Below are 20,199 nucleotides of genomic sequence, written 5' to 3' on the forward strand. Positions count from 1 at the left end.
ATAAGTGGTAACGTGATCCTCCCGATGAGAGTCTTTGCACTCTTCCTAGAGGGTCAGGGGACTCTTCTAGAGCGAGCCGACCCTGACCCACCAAGAGAGTCACCGTGACTATTTAAAGAGAGTCCTATACGTGGCAAGTGGGAACTCTCCGAAAAGAGTCACGCATACTCTTTTTTTTCTTAGAGTGTAGCGTTTCACGAACAATTTCTGCTATTATTCGTCACTAGGACATATTAAATGCATTGATGCACAGTTACGACATTAACATAGAAGTACGCACGACACAGGAATCGAACTCGCGACCACACGCACCGAAAGCAAACACCATAACCATTACACTACAACGCCACCACTTGGTTGCACGATTTTTTCGTGGGCTTATATATGTACCAACGTATGTACAAAGCGGCTAGTAACCCGTCCGCGGAACTCCGAACTTCTGTTCTTGTACCATCAGCGTGTGTTTGCGCTTGAGTAAGATCAATACCTAATTTGTGGGGCGTCATGCAGGCCCTCCTAAACACCTTCGGCTTCGAATTCGTCGGTTCGTCGTGTCGTGCCGCTAGAGAAAATGATAAACGTGTGCCCTCTCGAGTGCTTCTCCATATATTGACAATGCTTTGCTCGCCCGAAATTCGTGAACACCAGCGCGGCAAAGGTATCTTCATATGACCGAACGTATGTGCATTCCATGAGCGTATGCTGTGGAGCAATTCTCGTTATTTCTGCCGCTGCGAGCTGAACGCGTCCAGAGGCGGCAGCGTGTTCTGAGCTGTTCTAAGACCGCCTGCGTTCGTATATGAAAATTACACACGCAGATATCAGTGTTACAAATACATTGTAACGCGCCTACATTAAGTGCATTTAATGCGCGCGTACAGCTGCGAGCTGCACGCAGGGGCAGCAGCGCCTTGTGAGCAGTTGAACGCTCATCTATATCCGCAATTAGCGCTTATTCGCAATGCACGCTTTAGCGCGGCATGCAGTGATTCTCTATGACGCATATTCAGTATTTATTTGCTTTCATACTCGGATACCACCTACATTTCTTACTAATTAGCTTTTCTTGTTAAGCATCACGCCACCGCGTTAAAGCGAATGCCTAACGCGTGCCCCAAGGTCAAGGACAACCTCCCCAAGTTTAACAGTGACAGGTCTCCCACAAAACAAAAAAGTTAATGCAGTTGCATTTCTCTTTTGTGAACGTCCATGTGTACTTGGCCCTCCCCTTGCACAGATGATGCAGAACGCATTTTAAAAAAATATGCATTGCCGTCTACCTCAATAAAACAGCTGTTCTTGAGAAAATATGGGTCTTTTTAACTACTTAATCACAACAGCAGAGAGGTTGGCTTGTTTTTAATTCAGAATTTCACAATCCTAACACAGAAACACGAGGACTGTAGCAAATATGCAGAATAAACCTGGAAAAACTATCATATGTGCACTCCCTCGTCGACCTGCAGATTATGTTAGACTTGATTTACACAACAGGCACCTTCAATTATGCTACTATTGATGAAAGATCATCCAATCTACGTTAGAATACTGTGATTACTTTCTGCCTCACTTTCTGTTGCCAATCTCTCTTCTACAATGTGTCATAATGTGAGAATCATCCGTTCAATGTGTTTGGTAATAAAACACAAGCAGTTACAATAAGCAGGCAGTGTTTCAGCAATTTGTTTTGCAAGCATAAGTTCATTTCTTCAATGTGCATGCGCGACAAGTAGTCATACTTGTCGCGCATTGACACAAGAACCAGTGGTTGCAACATTTTTTTTGGAATCAAAACAGTAGCAGTTCTCTTTTTTTAAATGCGAAGCATTTCTTAGCGAACTTCTGCGAGTTTGAGCGTATCTATCTATCTATCTATCTATCTATCTATCTATCTATCTATCTATCTATCTATCTATCTATCTATCTATCTATCTATCTATCTATCTATCTATCTATCTATCTATCTATCTATCTAGCCGCCTACGACTTTGTGCTCTCCTGGCCGTTTCGTTGATCGGATGTATACCAAAATTGGTATGGAATAACATGACCGTATTACGAACATAAATGATAGGTCATAACATGAAAATCATGACATGCATGTCATGAACAGCATGATTTACATTCCACGGCCTCGGAGCTCTTGCGGCCATTCCGTTAATTTCACATATACCAAAACTGGTGTGACGTGACAAGAGTTCATGGCGAACATAATGACAGGTCCTAATATGCATATCATGACACGCATGTCATGTGCGGCATGATTTACATGACATGGTCTCAGGGCGCTCGCGGCCGTTTAAATGAATGGATATATACGAAAACTGGTATGACGACACATTTCGACATGACGAACATAAGTGACACGTGGTAACATGAAAATCATGACACGCGTGTCATGCACGTCATGATTTACATGCCACGCTCATGACGCACTCGCGGCCCTTTCGCTAGGTTGATATACCCCGAAATTGGTATTGCGCGATGTTACTGTATGAAGAACATGAATAACAGGTGGTAACATGAAAACCATGACATGCGTGTCATGTATGTCATTGTTTACATGCCATGCTCATGGCGCATTCGCGGCCGTTTCGCGGGCTTGATATACACCAAAATTGGTATTGCATGACGCGACTGTATGACGAACGTAAATTAGAGGTGGTAACATGACAATCATGACATGCGTGTCATGTACGACTTGATTTACATGGCACGCTCATGGTGCGCTCGCGGCCGTTTCGCTCGCTTGATATACACCAAAATTGGTATTGCGCAACGTGACTGTATGACAAACATATATGAGAGGTGGTAACTTGAAAATTATGATATGCATATCATTTACGGCATGATTTACATGCCACGCTCATTGTCCGATCGCGGCCATTTCGCTAGCTTGATATACACCAAAATTGGCATTGCGTGACGCGAATGTATGACGAACATAAATGACAGGTGGTAACATGAAAACCATGACATGCATATCATGTATGGCATCATTTACATGCCACACTTATGGTGGACCCGCGGCCATTTCGCTCGTTTGATATACACCAAAATTGGTATTGTGCGATGTGACTGTATGACGAACATAAATTACAGGTCCTAACATGCGAATTATGTTATGCATGTCATGTAGGGTATGGTTTACATGACACTGTTATGGTGCGCTTGCGGCCGTTTACATTCATTCATTCATTCATTCATTCAGTTTATTTCGACAAAAGGAAAGTTTGCCTGCGTTGAAGGGACTAAAGGCAGATTACCTCTGCCTGACTAGGGTCCCTCCACCCATACATTTGCTCAGAAGCAGTGCAACAAAAAATACATATTTCTCATTTTTGTCGGAGGAACATAAAAACCAAATTCAAAAACTAGAAAGCATACCTGAAGACATACAATTTAAAATATCACGAGAAAGCCAACACCAATTTGCCCCTAGCATGACAAAAAAATATATTAAAAAAAAAACTGACACCATGAGAATATTAAGTCAGAAGACAAAGTGCTATACTGAAATACACATTTGAAAGAAAGAAGACACTTTTACACAATATTACATATTACATAACTGGATATATACCAAAATTGGTATGGCATGACAGGAGCGCGTGATGAACATAAATGAGCGGTCATGCAGTGTATATACCAGAATATACGTTTCATTGGCATGGTATATACCACATTGTGCATGCATGCGTGCATGGCAAACATGCGATATATGGTGAACTAGATGCCATGGCATGAATGATTTCATTTGGCTCAAAAATAAGCAAAGCGATGTATGCAGCTCTTTGCTGGCTGCTTCGCATTACATCGATTCCCACAGTGCGTGGGCTCTGCCGGATTTTTTTTATCTGGGGTTTTACGTCCCAAAACCACGATATGATTATGAGAGACGCCGTAGTGGAGGGCTCCGGCAATTTCGACCATCTGGTGTTCTTTAACGTGCACCTAAATGTAAGTACACGGGCCTCTACCATTTCGCCTCCATCGAAACGCGACCGCCGCGTCCGGGATCGAACCCGCGACCTTCGGGTCAGCAGCCGAGCACCGTAACCGCTATACCACCGCGGCGGACAGTAGCAGTTCTCATGTAAATGTAAGGATATAGGTATATATTTCCATCGTCGCGCACAGATCCTACTATCAATATTGAACACAAGTAACAACATATACAGTACAGCCTAAGCACTATACATAATTCACAGCAGTGCAGCAACACGAAAGCAGGGTGCAATATCTCATCATAATGCACACTGACGTGTGCACTTCACCGCGCCAGTATATAAGTACAGTCCGAAGTGTGCAAAGTACATCCCAAAGAAATAGGCTACCCAAGGAACTTGGTGTCAGCCTACACATGAAGGCAACTAAATTAGTACAATAAGGCTAGCATCACTTCTGGGAAATTTGAAACCGTGTAGACAGGCAGTTGAACAGCTTTTTATTGCATGAGTTTGCCCTATGACATCAAAACATGTCGCACATGATTTTGTAGTAGTTTCCTGCGGAAAAGCCCAAAATAGACCAGTGGTGTTGACTGTAGGTCCACTTACCAAGATGCATAAAAGCATTCAGCAATGCTCACTAAATGACAAGGTTGCCTTCATATATTGCTCTACATACCGTATTAACGCGATAGCGTTAAAGAGCTCGTATCGTAGAAATTCCGTCGTCGGCGTCGGCACCGTTGGTTGTGAGCGAAAAATCATCATCTTCTCCGTGACCGAAAAATCGAAAAAGCTGCAAATAAAATAAATAATAAAAATGTTGGGTCCGACTGAGGATCGAACCCAGGCCGTCTGCGTGGCAAGCAGGTGTTCTACCACACAGCCACGCCACTGCTTGGAGCTGCACTGAAAGTAACTTTGATGCTTCCCGAAAAATACGCGTCCTGTGTACAGGTTTCACAGTGCGAGATGTAATATGGCAGTAATATTGCGTGGTACAGGCATACATTGCCATCGGGCGTCACACCACGTCAATATCATAACGACTTGGTGGTTTAAAGACAGCCACCCATTACAAAAGGCACACACATTACTGCGCGTATTCCCTTAAGACCCCGTAGTGGGTGCATCGCAGCTTCGAAAAAGGTTCTCGCGCATAATTGCTCCTGGTTTAAAGCATGCTACCCATTACATAAGGCACACACCGTATTGCGCGCATTCTGTTAAACACTCGTAGTGTTCGAAGTGCGCACTAGGGGCAGGATATTGCTATCGCGTTCAACTCTTAAAGGCGAAGCTTAAGCGTCCCCCAATTTTTTACTCGATTCTAAGCCGATGTTTTTTTCGAAAAAACGTTGTGCGAAAGGGGGGGGGGGTCGGCTTAGATCGAGTACAATAGTTAAGTTGTTTTTTTTTTTTTTGGCCTTGCGAATTTCGGAGGTCGGCTTAGATTCGAGGCCGGCCTAGCTTCGAGTAAATATGGTATTCATACTCACAGATACCTGGAAGCCATCGTAAATTTCTGGAAATGTGCTTGGAAACTTGTCGGCATAATCGCATGACTGCAATGTACCAGTACTTCTATTATGCATGATTAGTACAGCTATGTTTCAATGTTTTCATGCCAGCTAGTGCCATCTGTAACTCAAAAGTTCTTCATCTTTAATTCCTCATTTTACGGCTTATGCATAATTACCACATTGAAAATAATCAAAGTACCGTGGTTCCAACGTCAACTTGGAATTAGGCAATCATATGCACTGAATAAAAAATTACTATAAATAGTGAATGGTCGCTTTGCACATTGGATCCTTGATATGCTATGAAAATGAATAAAAATTTACCGCACATGTGTAGAGGCTGTAAAACAGTCAGGAGTTAAGTGCGTAGGTAAGGAAAACGCGAAAACGAAACCCCAACACACAGCAACGGAGGGGACGGGACGACACACTATAAACAACTGAAGTTAAACATGTGCTTGGCTTTTTTAGTCATGTTCATGCTCTTTCTGTGGATGTGTGATTGTTTAATCTTGTAATTTTTTCATACTGTGCGTTTAAGTCTTTCTGTGGTTTCGATTAAATTTAAGTTGCTAGTAGCACATTGTCCTGTCTGCCCCCTTCATTCCTCTGTGGATGTATGATTGTTTAATCTTGTAATTTTTTCGTACTGTGTGTTTATATCTATCTGTGGTTTAGATTCAACTTCAGTAGCTAGTAGCGCGTCATCCTGTCCCCTTTATTTCTCTGTGTTGTGATTTTTTTTGTAGCCACTTTAACTGTAAATATACACCAACTCACCCAACTGTCCCTGTTAGGACTTAAGTTTGCTGAATAACAATGGCTCCACTCAGCGTCTTTTTAAACAATGCAAAATTTTCAAATGCAGACGAAATCAGAAAGGTTGCACGCAGTATTGTGCATAACACTCTGCATCAATACCAGTGTTGGCCCAAATGTGGTAAGACGTACGCGCTGTTAGACATAGTGTACAGTGAGGCACATCAGAGTGTTCCCACAATCATAGGTGTCGGCAGGGGTTTGCAAAAAGGGCACCTGCCCACCTCAAGATACACCAGCACTTGACTCAACTCAAGCTACACCAATGCTCTCCCGCTCACCAGGCCACTACGTTACGCCGTTTTGCACCCCCACGACAAAATCCTGCCGACACTCATGCCCGCAATACACTGTCTTGAACACAGGCTGGTGGGCAAGCAACTCTTTCTGCTTTGCCAGAAGTGTATGCCTGAAAACTACACAAAAAAGAAGTTCATTAAGATTTCTGTATCCATAAAAATGAATGTTTTACAAAAGACTCGCGCTTGACTATCCTTATTGCAGACTTTTTGTCAAAACGCGAAATAAATACAAGATTGAGATCTTGCTAAGTATTTCCTTGTGAGCTTTTCACTTAGTGTGCTGAGGGAGAAAAATGTACGGAAGTAAAAAAATGCGAAACACAAACAGAAGTGTACTCTTGTCATGTTTACCATTGTTTGGGTACTCTTTGATGTCAGTAAAGTTATCCTTATAAGTACACTTTAAAAGGATTGTGAATGTTAGCAAGGTCTTGATCAACAGCACCTGCTGTGTTTAGGAGTGAAGATAGGGCAACTTGCTATTCAACCATGGCAAAAATAAACAGCGCACTTCTAATGAGGATAAACTAAGGCCTGGGCACAATAACAGCGCTTTCACCTTGTCAAATTGTGTCAACAGCCATGATACTATGTATTGACCTTATAAACTAAGGCGACATAATACAAAACAAGGTGATTCAACAATGTGCTTCAACAGACTCAACAGCTGACTTATATCAGTACGATTAAATTAACCATAGACATTTCCCAATGGCTAAGAATATGCACACGTAACCTTGGCAAGTTCCGCTGGTGATATGTGACCAATGAAGTCACATTCCTTCCATGCCGTTGAATGGTCGTTCATTCTTTTCTGTTTTCACTGTTTTCTGGTTTTCATTGTATTCACTAGCGCAAAAGTTCACCCTTTTTTATGTTGTCACTTTGCAGATCGCGTATGTGTTTTGCTTTTGAATGTGCACATGTTTCTTCTGCCTTGTCTTTCCTTTTTCTTTTTGTATGCGTATGTTTTTTTGCCTTTGAATGTGCACATGTTTCTGCTGCTCTGTCAATTTTTTTTTTTTTTGCTCCACCGGGGCTTGTCCACTTCTCAAGCTACCACTGTTGCTTTTCGCTCAAGGCCCATTTGTTGTATATTGCTGGAATAAACATTTATTCATTCATTCAATACTATGAAATGCATGTGGCTCACAATACACACTGTCACTTAGCAGATGTCTGTCACATGATATGGCCGTTATTAATAGCTTTAACATGATTTATTCGTTCTAGCTAACTGAATCCAAGCTAATGATGTTAATGTACCTTGATATGCTATTTCACTCTTCCTTGATGCATATGTATCAAGGTGCATAGCTTATGTACCTTAATATGCTATTTCGGGAGACGGGCAGAGTGCGCAATGCAAAATTGTTGCCGAAAAGTCTTCTCACTTCCTGATAATCTGTGCTTCAGTGGGTTCTCACAGTTGCATGGAGGCTGAAGGATGTCCAGGGTAGCTCACTGTATCCAAGGTAGATGCTTCAAAACGAGAGCACGTGACCTTGTCACATGTCAATGCAAGCAAATCGACACATGACGAAGAATCAAAACAAACAAATGAAGTTTGAGAACAAATTAAATAGAAAACAAAGTTGTCCTTTATGCACATTTCATCACGTGACAATGTGATAACCGTGGCATTTTGCTCTAGTGTATATTACCTGAAAGCATTATGCCTCATTCATGTTTTATCACAAGCAAGAAAATTATATCGTGCAAACAACTTTTTCAGGGTGCACTCGTGGGTCGATTGACTGATGGTGTGAATCATGAGTTATATTCCCAGGAGTTCCAAAACACGCATCACACATCATTGCTCTCTGAGTTTAATGACATTTAAATGCGAAGCACTTCTTAGCAAACTTTTGCGACTTTTAGTGTATCTACCTATCTATCTAGCCGCCTACAACTCATTGTTCGTGTGGTCGTTTCGTTAATGGGATGTAAGCCAAAATTGGTGTGGCATGACATGACGGTATGAAGAACATAAATGATGGATCATAACTTGAAAATCATGATATGCATTTCATGAACGGCATGATTTACACGTTACTCCCTTGGTTCTCGTGAGGCCGTTTCGTTAACTTGATATTTACCAAAATAGGTATGGCGTCACAAGAATGTATGACGCACATAAATGACAGTTTGTAACGTCCAAGTCATGACACGCTTGTCAAGTATGGCCTGATTTAGACGACAATGTCTCGGTGCGCTCGCGGGCGTTTCGCCTGCTTGATATACATCAAAACTGGTATTGCGCAGCGTGACCGTGCGACCCACATAAATGGCATATAGCAGCATGAAAATAACGACATGTATGTCATGTACGGCATGATTTACGTACCACGCTCATAGTGCGCACGTGGCCGGTTTTCTAACTTGATATCATACCAAATTGGTACAACGTGACGTGTCTTTATGACGCACATAAATGACAGCTGGTAACATGGAAACAATTATATGCGTGCCATGTGCGGCATGGGTTACATGCCACGCTCATGGTGCGCTCGCGGGCATTTCGCAATTTTGACATGCCGATTTTTTTTTCATTTTTTGCTTTTCATTGCACTTTTCACGAGACGCAATGTGCAGAACGACATCTACAGTGCATGAGCGACGATAAAGACTCGCAAAGAGAGAGAACATCAGTATTACTTACCATTTTTGTTCCTGACTGTGTCGAGCACGCAGGGTGCCCATGATCTGCTTGGTAAAACACAGCGGCACGCTCGCTTGAGTCGACGGGCCGTCGCGATTATCGCACTCGCAGTGCAGCATGTTGCACTGTCGTCAAACCATGTATTTCACATCCAACGGCAAGAACACAGTGACGCTGCATGCACAACACGCGCACACACGGCCGACACAGCTTAGCACTTGAGAAGTGGAGTCGTGGTGTTTACAAGGCCAAGGTACGATCGCGCCGCCGTGGGCAATCCGGAACTTCAGCGATTCTCTCCTCGCGTTTCTTTCTTTCTCTCTTTTTTTTTTCTTCGCGCGCGCATGCGTTGCGAAGCTTTGTCCTATTTCACTTCGGTAGCGCCAGTAGGGCCTCGTCTGGCTTGCGCTTGAGCTTGCGGTGGCGGGCCGCAGTGGGCCGCAGCCACCAAGGTCAAAAGGCGCTCTCTCGCTCCTTCTCGAACGCATACAGCACCCGTTCAGAAGGGCCGCTCGAAGAGTTGCCTATATCTCTTTCTTTGGGATATCTGTGCACAGGATTTCATTCAGTGCGGTGAAGCATGCCGCCTCTAGCCAATTCGTTATACACAAGCGTATACTGAGCGTGCGTGCGGTGCCGATTGACCACATCGAGGGTTCGCAGGCTTTTCCGTTTAGTTTCTTTGTTTATTTATTTCTTTCTTTTACTTCTTTCCCCCGCACAGCTGCATACATGCCCGCCAGCACTGAGGGCATTATGGAAAGCTTCGGAAAAAATAGAGAAAACATGCCAGAGGAAGTGAGATGGGAGTTTTTTGTTCTTGAACTCCATTTGACGAATGGCGTCAGATAGTGAATTTACCTAATTTCTTCCACATAATTTCTTAACGAAGTAAAATTGAGGACGCAGGACCTGATTGCACCCATCTCATTACACCCTAAGGTAGTACTGTCCAGAGGAAGGTAGTATCAAGGAGGACTGTAGCCCTTAAAACGCCCAATTAGTCTAGTTTGCGTTTGCAGTGTACTACTAGAGGACGATTGACAGGAATATAACACCCTCCCTGACGCGTAACGCGTGCGCGATAGCGACGCAAATAAAGAAACGTTAACAAAGATGTCGACAGGAAAAGCAGTTCGCCTGCCTTCGCAATTTTATGGATACATTTATTCTGATTCTGGGCAAAGAGAAGTGAAGGTCAAATCCTATGCAAAGTCAGCAAATAACTTCATCTGTGCATTTACACCTCTAATAGGACAAAGCCGAATAAAAAACACCGGCCAAGCACTCCGTACATATGGTTAACCAGCGGAGCTGAAAGAAGCGTCGCAATTGTTTATGGCTTGGCTAATCTAAAGTCTTTCTCAATTATTGCTTACATCACCCCAGAAATCTTAATTGGTGCTTGCCGCATGTGTGCTCCCTTCTTCATTTTTATTCGACCAGTGGTGAGTAGTGGGATATGCCCAATTTCTGTGGCACAACCACAGACGACTCCTCCATTCTTATTGGACTACTACTGAGTTGTGTAGTTTACCCCATTCCTGTGGCACGTACGCGCTAGGAGTTTTCGCACGAATTTCGGTTTCGGGCAGCCATATACAGCTTCGCTGCAAAATATAGAATACAGACTTTAGAGAACAACGGGATGCATACCTTAGTACGTTGACAAGATCGGAAGTAGTAATTCACACGGCTTGCCTGTACTGCAAGGGAGCATGAGAAAGTTTGGATGATCTTAAGAATGGAATGCTCAAGCGATTCGCCATACCTGCGTTCCAACGACACCCAGTGGTTCCACGAGAGAGCCATCGAGAGTGCACGGAGGTAGGCCGTGCTAGCATAAGACACTCATATCTTTGTTCGATGACCGAAACGTCACCGGGTTATCGAAGCGAATGAGAAGTTTAGCTCGCGTTCTACCAACATTAACGCGGTAGCGTTAAAGAGCTCGTTTTGCAGAAAGTCCGGTGTCGGCGTCGACGTCGGTTGGCCCCACCTAAAAGCAGCGCGTTCGAAACGCATTGAAGGCGGTGATAAGTCAAGTTCAAGTCAAGGAGCGTTTTTGAATGCAGCCGTAAGGCTTTAAAAACGGCGTAGGCCGCTGCCTACTGCGCAGAATGCGGCTTCCCCAATCGAATACAGCTATCCAAGCATTTTACGTAAAAATGATACGTAAATGGCAAGATACAAGTAATGGAGATTCGAAAGCAACTATGGTTCGCCAATCAGCCTCCTCACTACTTGTATATGGCGTGAAAGGACTATGTTTGTATCGTTAGAAATTGCAATGATCGAATCGACCAAAATAGAGAGAATTCTGCCCTCGGATTTTCAGTTATTGCGAGGAGATACTTTGTCATGGTCTCCCGCTGTCCGCCCATAAAAACGCATTATATCGGTGATGAATGAGGCGCAGGCTAATGTCTTTCTGTCTGCTTTTGCATCCGTGTAATGTGCGCAGTCTCAAAATGAAACGAATGGCACGAACTAGTTGGTATGCCACCAACACTTCATCCTCTTGTTCATATAAAGAAGATTATAATTGTTGGGTTTAACGTCCCAAAACCACGATATGATTATGAGAGACGCCGTCGTGGAGGGCTCCGGGAATTTAGACCGCCTGGGGCTCTTTAACGTGCATCCAAATCTAAGTACACGGACCTCAAGCATTTTCGCCTCCATAGAAAATGGAACCGCCACGGCCGGTATTCGATTTCGCGACCTGCGGTTCAGCAGTCGAGTGCAATAACGACTAGACCACCATGGCGGGTCATATGAAGAAGAGTTCAGAAGGAACGCTTGGTGTTCGTAATTGCTTAACCAGGCCACGTTATCTATGCATGATAGCATGTGTGTGGGTTTGTTTGCCTCACACAAGTACACACAACTGCATTATATATATATATATATATATATATATATATATATATATTGTATGGTCGCCCATTTGATGTCGTCACCGATCACCACGCACTATGCTGGCTGTCGTCATTGAAGGATCCCTCGGGCCGTCTCGCCCGTTGGGCACTTCGCCTGCAAGACTATGACATCCGCGTGCTGTACCGCAACGGACGTCAGCATGCTGACGCCGACGCCCTCTCGCGCTCCCCCTTGCCTGACGACAATGCCTCCTGCTCAGTGTCTCACACTGCTGTTTCTTCTATCGATGTTCACACCATCGCTACCGAGCAGCGCAAGGATAAATGGATCGCTTCGCTAATAGACTTGCTCACTGATCCGCCGACAACACCAACCACTCGAGCGTTGCGTCGTCAAGCCCACCATTTCGCCATTCGTGACGACCTACTGCACCGACGCAATTACAACGCCGACGGCCGCCAGTGGCTACTTGTGATACCCCGAAGTCTGCGTGCTGAAATATGCGAGTCCTTCCACTCTGATCCGCAATGCGCGCACTCTGGGGTATCCAAAACTTACCACCGCATTCGACAACGATACTTCTGGCGAGGGATGTACCGCTACGTGCAGAAGTTCGTCCGCTCCTGCCTCGATTGCCAACGCCAAAAACCTTCAACGCACGTGTCACCAGTCGGTCTACAACCATTACCTTGCCCTAACCGTCCGTTTGGGCGCGTGGGCATCGATTTGTATGGACCACTTCCTCTGACGTCGGCTGGTAACCGTTGGGCTATCGTCGCCGTTGACCATCTAACGCGATACGCCGAAACCGCTGCCCTCCCAGCGGCTACAGCGCGTGATGTTGCCTCCTTCCTGCTACACCGATTCATGCTGCGTCACGGTCCACCCCAGGAGCTTCTCAGCGATCGAGGCCGTGTCTTCTTGTCGGAAGTCGTCGAAGCCATTCTCAAAGAGTGCCATGCTGTTCATCGCAAAACTACTGCTTACCACCCGCAGACGAATGGCCTAACCGAACGCTTCAACCGCACGCTCGGCGACATGCTCTCAATGTACGTCGCCGCCGATCACACAAATTGGGATGCCATTCTGCCCTTCGTCACCTACGCCTATAATACCGCCCCTGAGAGCACTACTGGTTTTTCACCCTTCTTCCTGTTGTACGGAAGGCACCCGCTGCACACCATCGACACGATACTACCCTACAAGCCGGATCCATCTGATTGTGCGCCTATTTCTGACACAGCCAGGCTTGCTGAAGAGTGTCGCGAGCTTGCAAAGGCCTTTACAACGCACGAACAAGAGCGGCAGAAGAGCCTTCGTGGTGGCACCGCCACATCTGAGTCCACGTTCCTCCCCGGAGCGCTCGTATGGCTCTCGGTCCCTACCACTGCAACCGGCCTCTCTTCAAAACTACTGCCAAAATACGAAGGCCCCTACCGGGTCGTCGAGCGCACATCCCCGGTCAACTACCTGATCGAACCCATCGAACCAGCTTCGGACATGCGCCGTCGAGGGCGCAACATAGTCAACGTGGAGCGCCTCAAGGCCTACTATTACCCACTCATAGTAACGAGCTGTTAGGTCGCCGGACGGCTCCCTTTTCGTACCCGGGGTAATTGTGGCGAAGCAATTGGTACTGCTTAACGGTTGCGCTCTCCAGCGGCTCCTGGTGGGTCGTCCTCTTCTAAACGCCGCTCGCGCTCTCGGAGCCCGTGCGTTTGCCTTGACTGTCGCCATAGTGCATTGTCGCCGAGTGCCGTCCAATAAACAGCTTAACAATATATATATATATATATATATATATATATATATATATATATATATATATATATATATATATATATATATATATATATATATATATATATATATATATATATATATATGTGTTGTGACGGGACAATCCAAACACGCGTATTGCCAACACTATGCTTTATGAACGCGCAAACCCTCGCCATCCAAAAACAGTCTCTCTTCGTTTTCTCCCCCTGTCATGCCGAACTTTCTCTTCTTTAATCTGCGGCGTTCCTTGCCACCGTTACCTTTTTTTTTCGTACTGTAGCGGTGGCCACATGGTTGCGCGTCCACTTTCAATGCGAGAGGTGCCAGGTTCGACCCTAGTGCCGACCGGAAACCCACCGGTTTTTCCTAAGGGGTAGAGGAGTTGTGAAATATTAGAAGAAAAGGACGACGATGGGACTAGCGCATTTTGGAGCGAGCGGCTCGTGTCTCGTGCTGAACTGAATTTGGAACGGCCTAGAATGGACGCTTTGCAAATGTGCTACGGGCAATAAAGTCGCCCCTTTTTCCACTCATCTACGACGAAGCTTCCTTTCTTCTACATTTCATGGTGCCGAGAAACCCGGGAGTTTTGTGAACCAAGCGACCCGACCACGAAAGGACTTCAACAGCAACGAAGATGGATCGGATCAAGGGCAAACGAGCGACCCAACGAGCCTTGCACACGCGTCTTCGTAACGAGGCAAGTCAACTCATTCAATCGAGTCAGTTTAGCGCCCCGGCGCTTCGAGTGCTACACGACAGACTGAAGAACTGCAACGACGGACTACGTGTGCTCAACGAACAGCTAGAGGAACACCTCACGGACGAGCAAGCAGCCGAGGACTACCTGTCGGTCTCGGAGTATGAAGACAACGCGGCAGCGACGTTGTCCCTTCTCTCTTATCACATCGAACAACTTCAGCCTGAAACGACGGCGGACCGAGGCCTGACAATGCGCAGCGACGTTGCAACCCCAGGTACGACTTCGGGAGATCGTTCCGTCGGTGATGCCTCAAGACCGGTTGCCGGTGCTTCAAGACTACCGAAGCTTGACTTAGTTCACTTCAACGGAGAAGTGCTACAGTGGCAGCCGTTCTGGGATGTATTCAAGCATGCCGTTCATACAAACGCCGGTCTAACGAACGTCGACAGATTCCACTACCTGAAATCCCTTCTGGTTGGACCAGCGGCCAAAGCGATCGAGGGAATTCAAGTGACTGATGCTTCATATGCCGATGCCGTCGAAATTCTAACCAACCGCTTCGGAAACACCAGGATCATCGAGCAGAAGTACTTGGAAAACCTCAGAACACTCAAGCCTGTACGATGCTCCACTGATGTGACCGCCATGAGGAATCTCCTAGATACGGTGACCATACACGTGAGAGGTCTCAAGGCTCTTGGACGATCGGAGCTTTCATACGCTGCGATGCTTGTCGAGATTCTGACCAAGGTGATCCCCAATGACATCGTGGTGGAACATTACAAGCGACAGAGCTCACTGCAAAGGCCCAACGAGACTCAATCGTCAGAAACGGAGCTACAGCAGCTGTTGGATCATCTACGGCTGGAGGTAGAAGCCCGTGAGAAAAGCGGGCAACAGGAGACCTGTGTGCACGACACACCTGAAGGAAGGCGTGACAGGAGGCCCAGTGCGACGCCTACAGCTTCCGTTTTGCACAGCGAATCTAACAAGACGACAGGTACTTGTTTTTTCTGCCTTTCTCCCGCACATGCTACGGAAGCGTGCACCTCTACCTTAAGTTTGCATGAGAAGAAAAGCCGCCTGGCCAGATCGGGTAGATGTTTCAAGTGCACAATATCAGGTCACCGCTCTAAAGATTGCCGACGCAACATCCGATGCGCTAACTGTAAAGGGAAGCACGCAACAGCTGTTTGTGACCCTAACTACGCGCGAACGAAGAAAGCAAGTGAACGCCCGAGCCCAAGCTTGCATGCTGCCGCTGAAGCGTCTCCAGACAGCTTGTTTCAGAATGACGTATTACTGCAGACGTTCCGAGTATGGGCTCTAGGTGACCACAGTTCTTGCTTCATAAGAGGAGTACTCGACAACGGAAGTCAAAGATCGTTTATTAGAAAAGATATATCTCGAAAATTAAGCCTGCCCATAATGAAGAAGGTAGATGTAGACGTGAAAGCGTTTGGTGGTTCCAGTGGCGCGCCAAAAGAGCAACTCAACTTAGTCAAGGTTACGTTGATGAGCCAGTTTGACAGCGTCAAGCACGAAATCGAGGCATTAGAGGTTCCTTTTATTTGCGATCATTTGATTGAACCTCCGCAGTCACACGCATTTGTGCAGAAGCTTGTTGCTGAAAATAAGTTTACTGCTGACTTTGTATCGCTACCTGGCCTAAAGACAGAAGTCGGCATTAGCTTACTCATTGGAGCCGATCAAATGTGGAAGATAGTGCTGAACGACGTTTGCTCGCACGAGGAAGTCACCGGACTAGCTGCGATCAACACTAAGCTCGGCTGGACCTTTCAAGGACCACTTCCATGTGATGGACGCATTTTTAAGGAAGCCAGCACGCACGTTTGTGTACTCCGCACGAGTTTCGCAGAATCTAACGTGTCTGAAGCCCTACAACAATTCTGGGATCTAGACAGCATAGGCATTTCGGACCCTTCTTCTAACGAAGACCAAGAAAATGAAGTGGTACGGGAATTCACGGAGAAAATTGCCTTTAAAAACGGGAGATATGAAGTAGCGCTTCCGTGGAAGCGCGTCAAGACAGATCTCGCAGACAACCGAAGCGTTGCATTTAGACGCCTACAAGGTTTAGTGCGGAGATTTGGAAACAACGAGGAACTCATTCAGCAATACGACAAAGCGGTCAGACAGTATGAACTGGATGATCACGCTGAAAAAATCAACGGACCACAGTCGGCAGAGAGATGTTACTATATGCCACACCATGCTGTTATCAGAGAATCATCCTCGACGACACGGCTGAGGGTGGTTTTCGATGCTTCGTCACACGCACGTGGAGCAGCGTCTCTGAACGAGCTATTAGAAAAGGGGCCGAAGATCAACAACAACATGGTTAAGATGTTGGTGAATTTCAGGCTGCACAAGATTGGACTTACTGCCGATGTACAAAAGGCCTTTCTTCAAATCGGCATTCAAGAGCTTGATCGCGATGCCTTACGGTTCTTATGGTTTGACAGCACGCCGATGCCAAGTGAACCTATACCGAAAATTGTGGAATATCGAATGACACGAGTGCCATTTGGAACCACGGCAAGTCCATTCCTCTTGACAGCGACGCTGCAGTACCATTTCAATCACGTCGATTCTGAGCTGAGATCAACGGCCATGCAACTTGCTGAGAACTTCTACGTTGACGATCTCGTCACAGGAGTTAATTCTTCAAACGAAGCCTTCCGCCTCTACAAAGAAGCGAATCTCATCCTGAGCAGAGCCGGCATGAAGCTGCAGAAATGGTCCACTAATGATGATGAGCTCAGACGACACATCACTAATGGATTGGACTCCGGCCCAGCAGCACCTGTTACCAAGGTTCTTGGTTTGTTATGGGATACGAAAGCTGACAAGCTTGTTCGAAACATGGAATCCCTGTTGGAGCTTCTCAAAGAAAGGAACGACACAAAGAGATGTGTCCTCCAGACGACCGCACGGTTTTTCGACCCATTAGGTTGGCTATCACCGTTCATCATTAGGATGAAAGTGCTCTTTCAAAGATTGTGGGAGCACGGTACAGCGTGGGAAGAAGTTATGCCTGAGCCACTTAAAAATGAGCGGGAAACTTGGACAAACGAACTGAAAGGATCTCAGCCCTTCTCACTTCCCAGGTGCGATCTCAAGTTATTACTTGACAAGCCTACAATCTCACAGCTTCATGTATTCGCGGATGCCAGCTCTTGTGCTTACGGTGCCGTCGCTTATTTGAGACTTCAAGATCGATGCGCTAACGTGGGCATTCAGCTTCTCTTTTCGAAGTGTAGAGTGGCTCCAATCAAACGAATCACGTTACCACGTTTGGAACTGGTAGCCGCTGTTCTGGCTTCGAGAGTCCTAAAGTTCTTGCAGGAAGCTCTAAAATCGAGGCACTGGGAGATGGAAGAGCACATGTGGACCGACTCAACTGTAACGCTTTGTTGGATCCAAAGCTCAGCAACCAAGTGGAAGCCATTTGTTTCCAACAGAGTCAACGAGATCCGTCAAGCAACAGATCCAAGCCAGTGGCATCACTGTCCGGGAACACAAAACCCAGCCGATCTGCTGACGCGGGGACTTTCAATAACAGACCTTCGAAATAGCCAGCTCTGGTGGGAAGGACCAAACTGGCTTCGACGTCCAGCAGATAGTTGGCCAAGACAGTCTAACAATCGAGATTCTGGAGCTGTAGACGAACAAGTTGCGTCCGAGTTGAAGACAAGCGCCCCAGTACTATTGAGCGTCACAACAAAACCACCTTTCAATGTCGACAGATTTAGTTCTTGGTTGCGGACCACAAGAGTCACCGCATGGATAAAGCGCTTCGTGTACAACTGTCGATCGCCCATGTCTCATAGGGAAGGAGGACTTACAGCTACTGAACTTCAAGAAGCAGAGAACGTCTGGTTCAGACAAACACAGACAGAAACTTATGCCAAGGAGAGAGCCCAACTTGAAGTTGGACAAGACCTCGACAAGACGTCCTCAATAAGAGACCTGAATCCCTTCATCGACGAGAAGGGCGTCATGAGGATCAAAACTCGCCTTCAGAACGCCGACGTCACGTACAACGAGATGACGCCTATGCTACTGCCTTGCAACCACGCGGTCACGCGCCTCATCATTTTTCAAGCGCATAAAACTGTGTTCCATGGTGGTGTCGGCGATACCTTAACTGAGCTCCGCACCCGGTTCTGGGTGCCCAGAGCGCGACAAGCAGTGAAGCGAGTGCTACGAAAGTGCGTGATTTGTGCGCGGTTCCGAATCAAGGCTGCGAGTGCACCGGTAGCCCCACTTCCCGGTGATCGTGTGTGCTATTCGCGCCCTTTTGAAGTTACGGGAGTTGACTTTGCAGGGCCAGTGTTCGTGAAAGATTTCACTGGCGTTAAGGTGTACATAGCGTTGTTCACGTGTGCAGTTGTCAGAGCAATTCATCTTGAGTATGTTGTTGGACTTACCGCAAACGCTTTCGTCATGGCATTTAAAAGATTTTGTGCAAGGCGGGGAATACCGCGAATAGTGTACTCTGACAATACTACCACATTTAAGATAACTGCACGTGAATTAGCTTACATGCACCAGTTGTTGAGGAAAGATGAAGTCAGCCAGTATTGCTCCACCCACAGCATAACGTGGAAATTTATTGCAGAGAGAGCTCCTTGGTGGGGTGGCTTTTGGGAGCGGTTAGTTCGTATTCTGAAAATGTGTCTTCGCAAGTCGTTGGGAAAGGCGTCTGTTGATTCACAGCAACTGAGCACTTTGCTGACTGAAACTGAAGCTGTTGTCAATTCCAGACCAATATCTTACATTTACTCTTCCTCTAGCGAGCCAGAAATCTTGACTCCGTCTCATTTTTTATTAGGTAGCCGTCTCTTGTCAAAACCTAAAGCCTCAGACGAACGGGGAAAAACGAATACTGAGTTGCTCAGTTTGTGGGTCCACAGGCAGCTAATAATGGAACAACTGTGGAAGCGATGGCTTCGTGAATATCTCCTCACACTCCGAAGCGTTCATTCGAGGAAACCATCAAAGACTAACAGCATAAAGAAAGGGGACGTGGTGATTATTCACGAGGACAACGCTCCCAGACTGTTCTGGAAAACTGGTGTAGTAAGTGAATGCGTTCAAAGTAAAGACGGCATAGTTCGTGCGTGTAAAATTAAAATACCCAATGGCTCGCAGCTGTTCAGGCCTGTGCAAAAATTGTATCCTCTCGAACTCGCCACCTCAGGCTCCGGAGTGTGAAATATTAGAAGAAAAGGACGACGATGGGACTAGCGCATTTTGGAGCGAGCGGCTCGTGTCTCGTGCTGAACTGAATTTGGAACGGCCTAGAATGGACGCTTTGCAAATGTGCTACGGGCAATAAAGTCGCCCCTTTTTCCACTCATCTACGACGAAGCTTCCTTTCTTCTACAGGAGTACAGCGATCTGGCGCTCGGTTGTTCAGGGCTGCTCATCTCGAAAGGTGGTCCCCATAAGGTTCTGCAAATGCCCTTGGGTGCACCTTAACCCACCACAGCCTTGGTGAAATAGTTGAGCATCCGCCGCTGCTGTGGGAGGCAGAGAATTGCTGCTG

The sequence above is a fragment of the Rhipicephalus sanguineus genome, chromosome 3, assembly GCF_013339695.2.
Source record: "Rhipicephalus sanguineus isolate Rsan-2018 chromosome 3, BIME_Rsan_1.4, whole genome shotgun sequence".
NCBI lineage: Eukaryota > Metazoa > Arthropoda > Arachnida > Ixodida > Ixodidae > Rhipicephalus > Rhipicephalus sanguineus.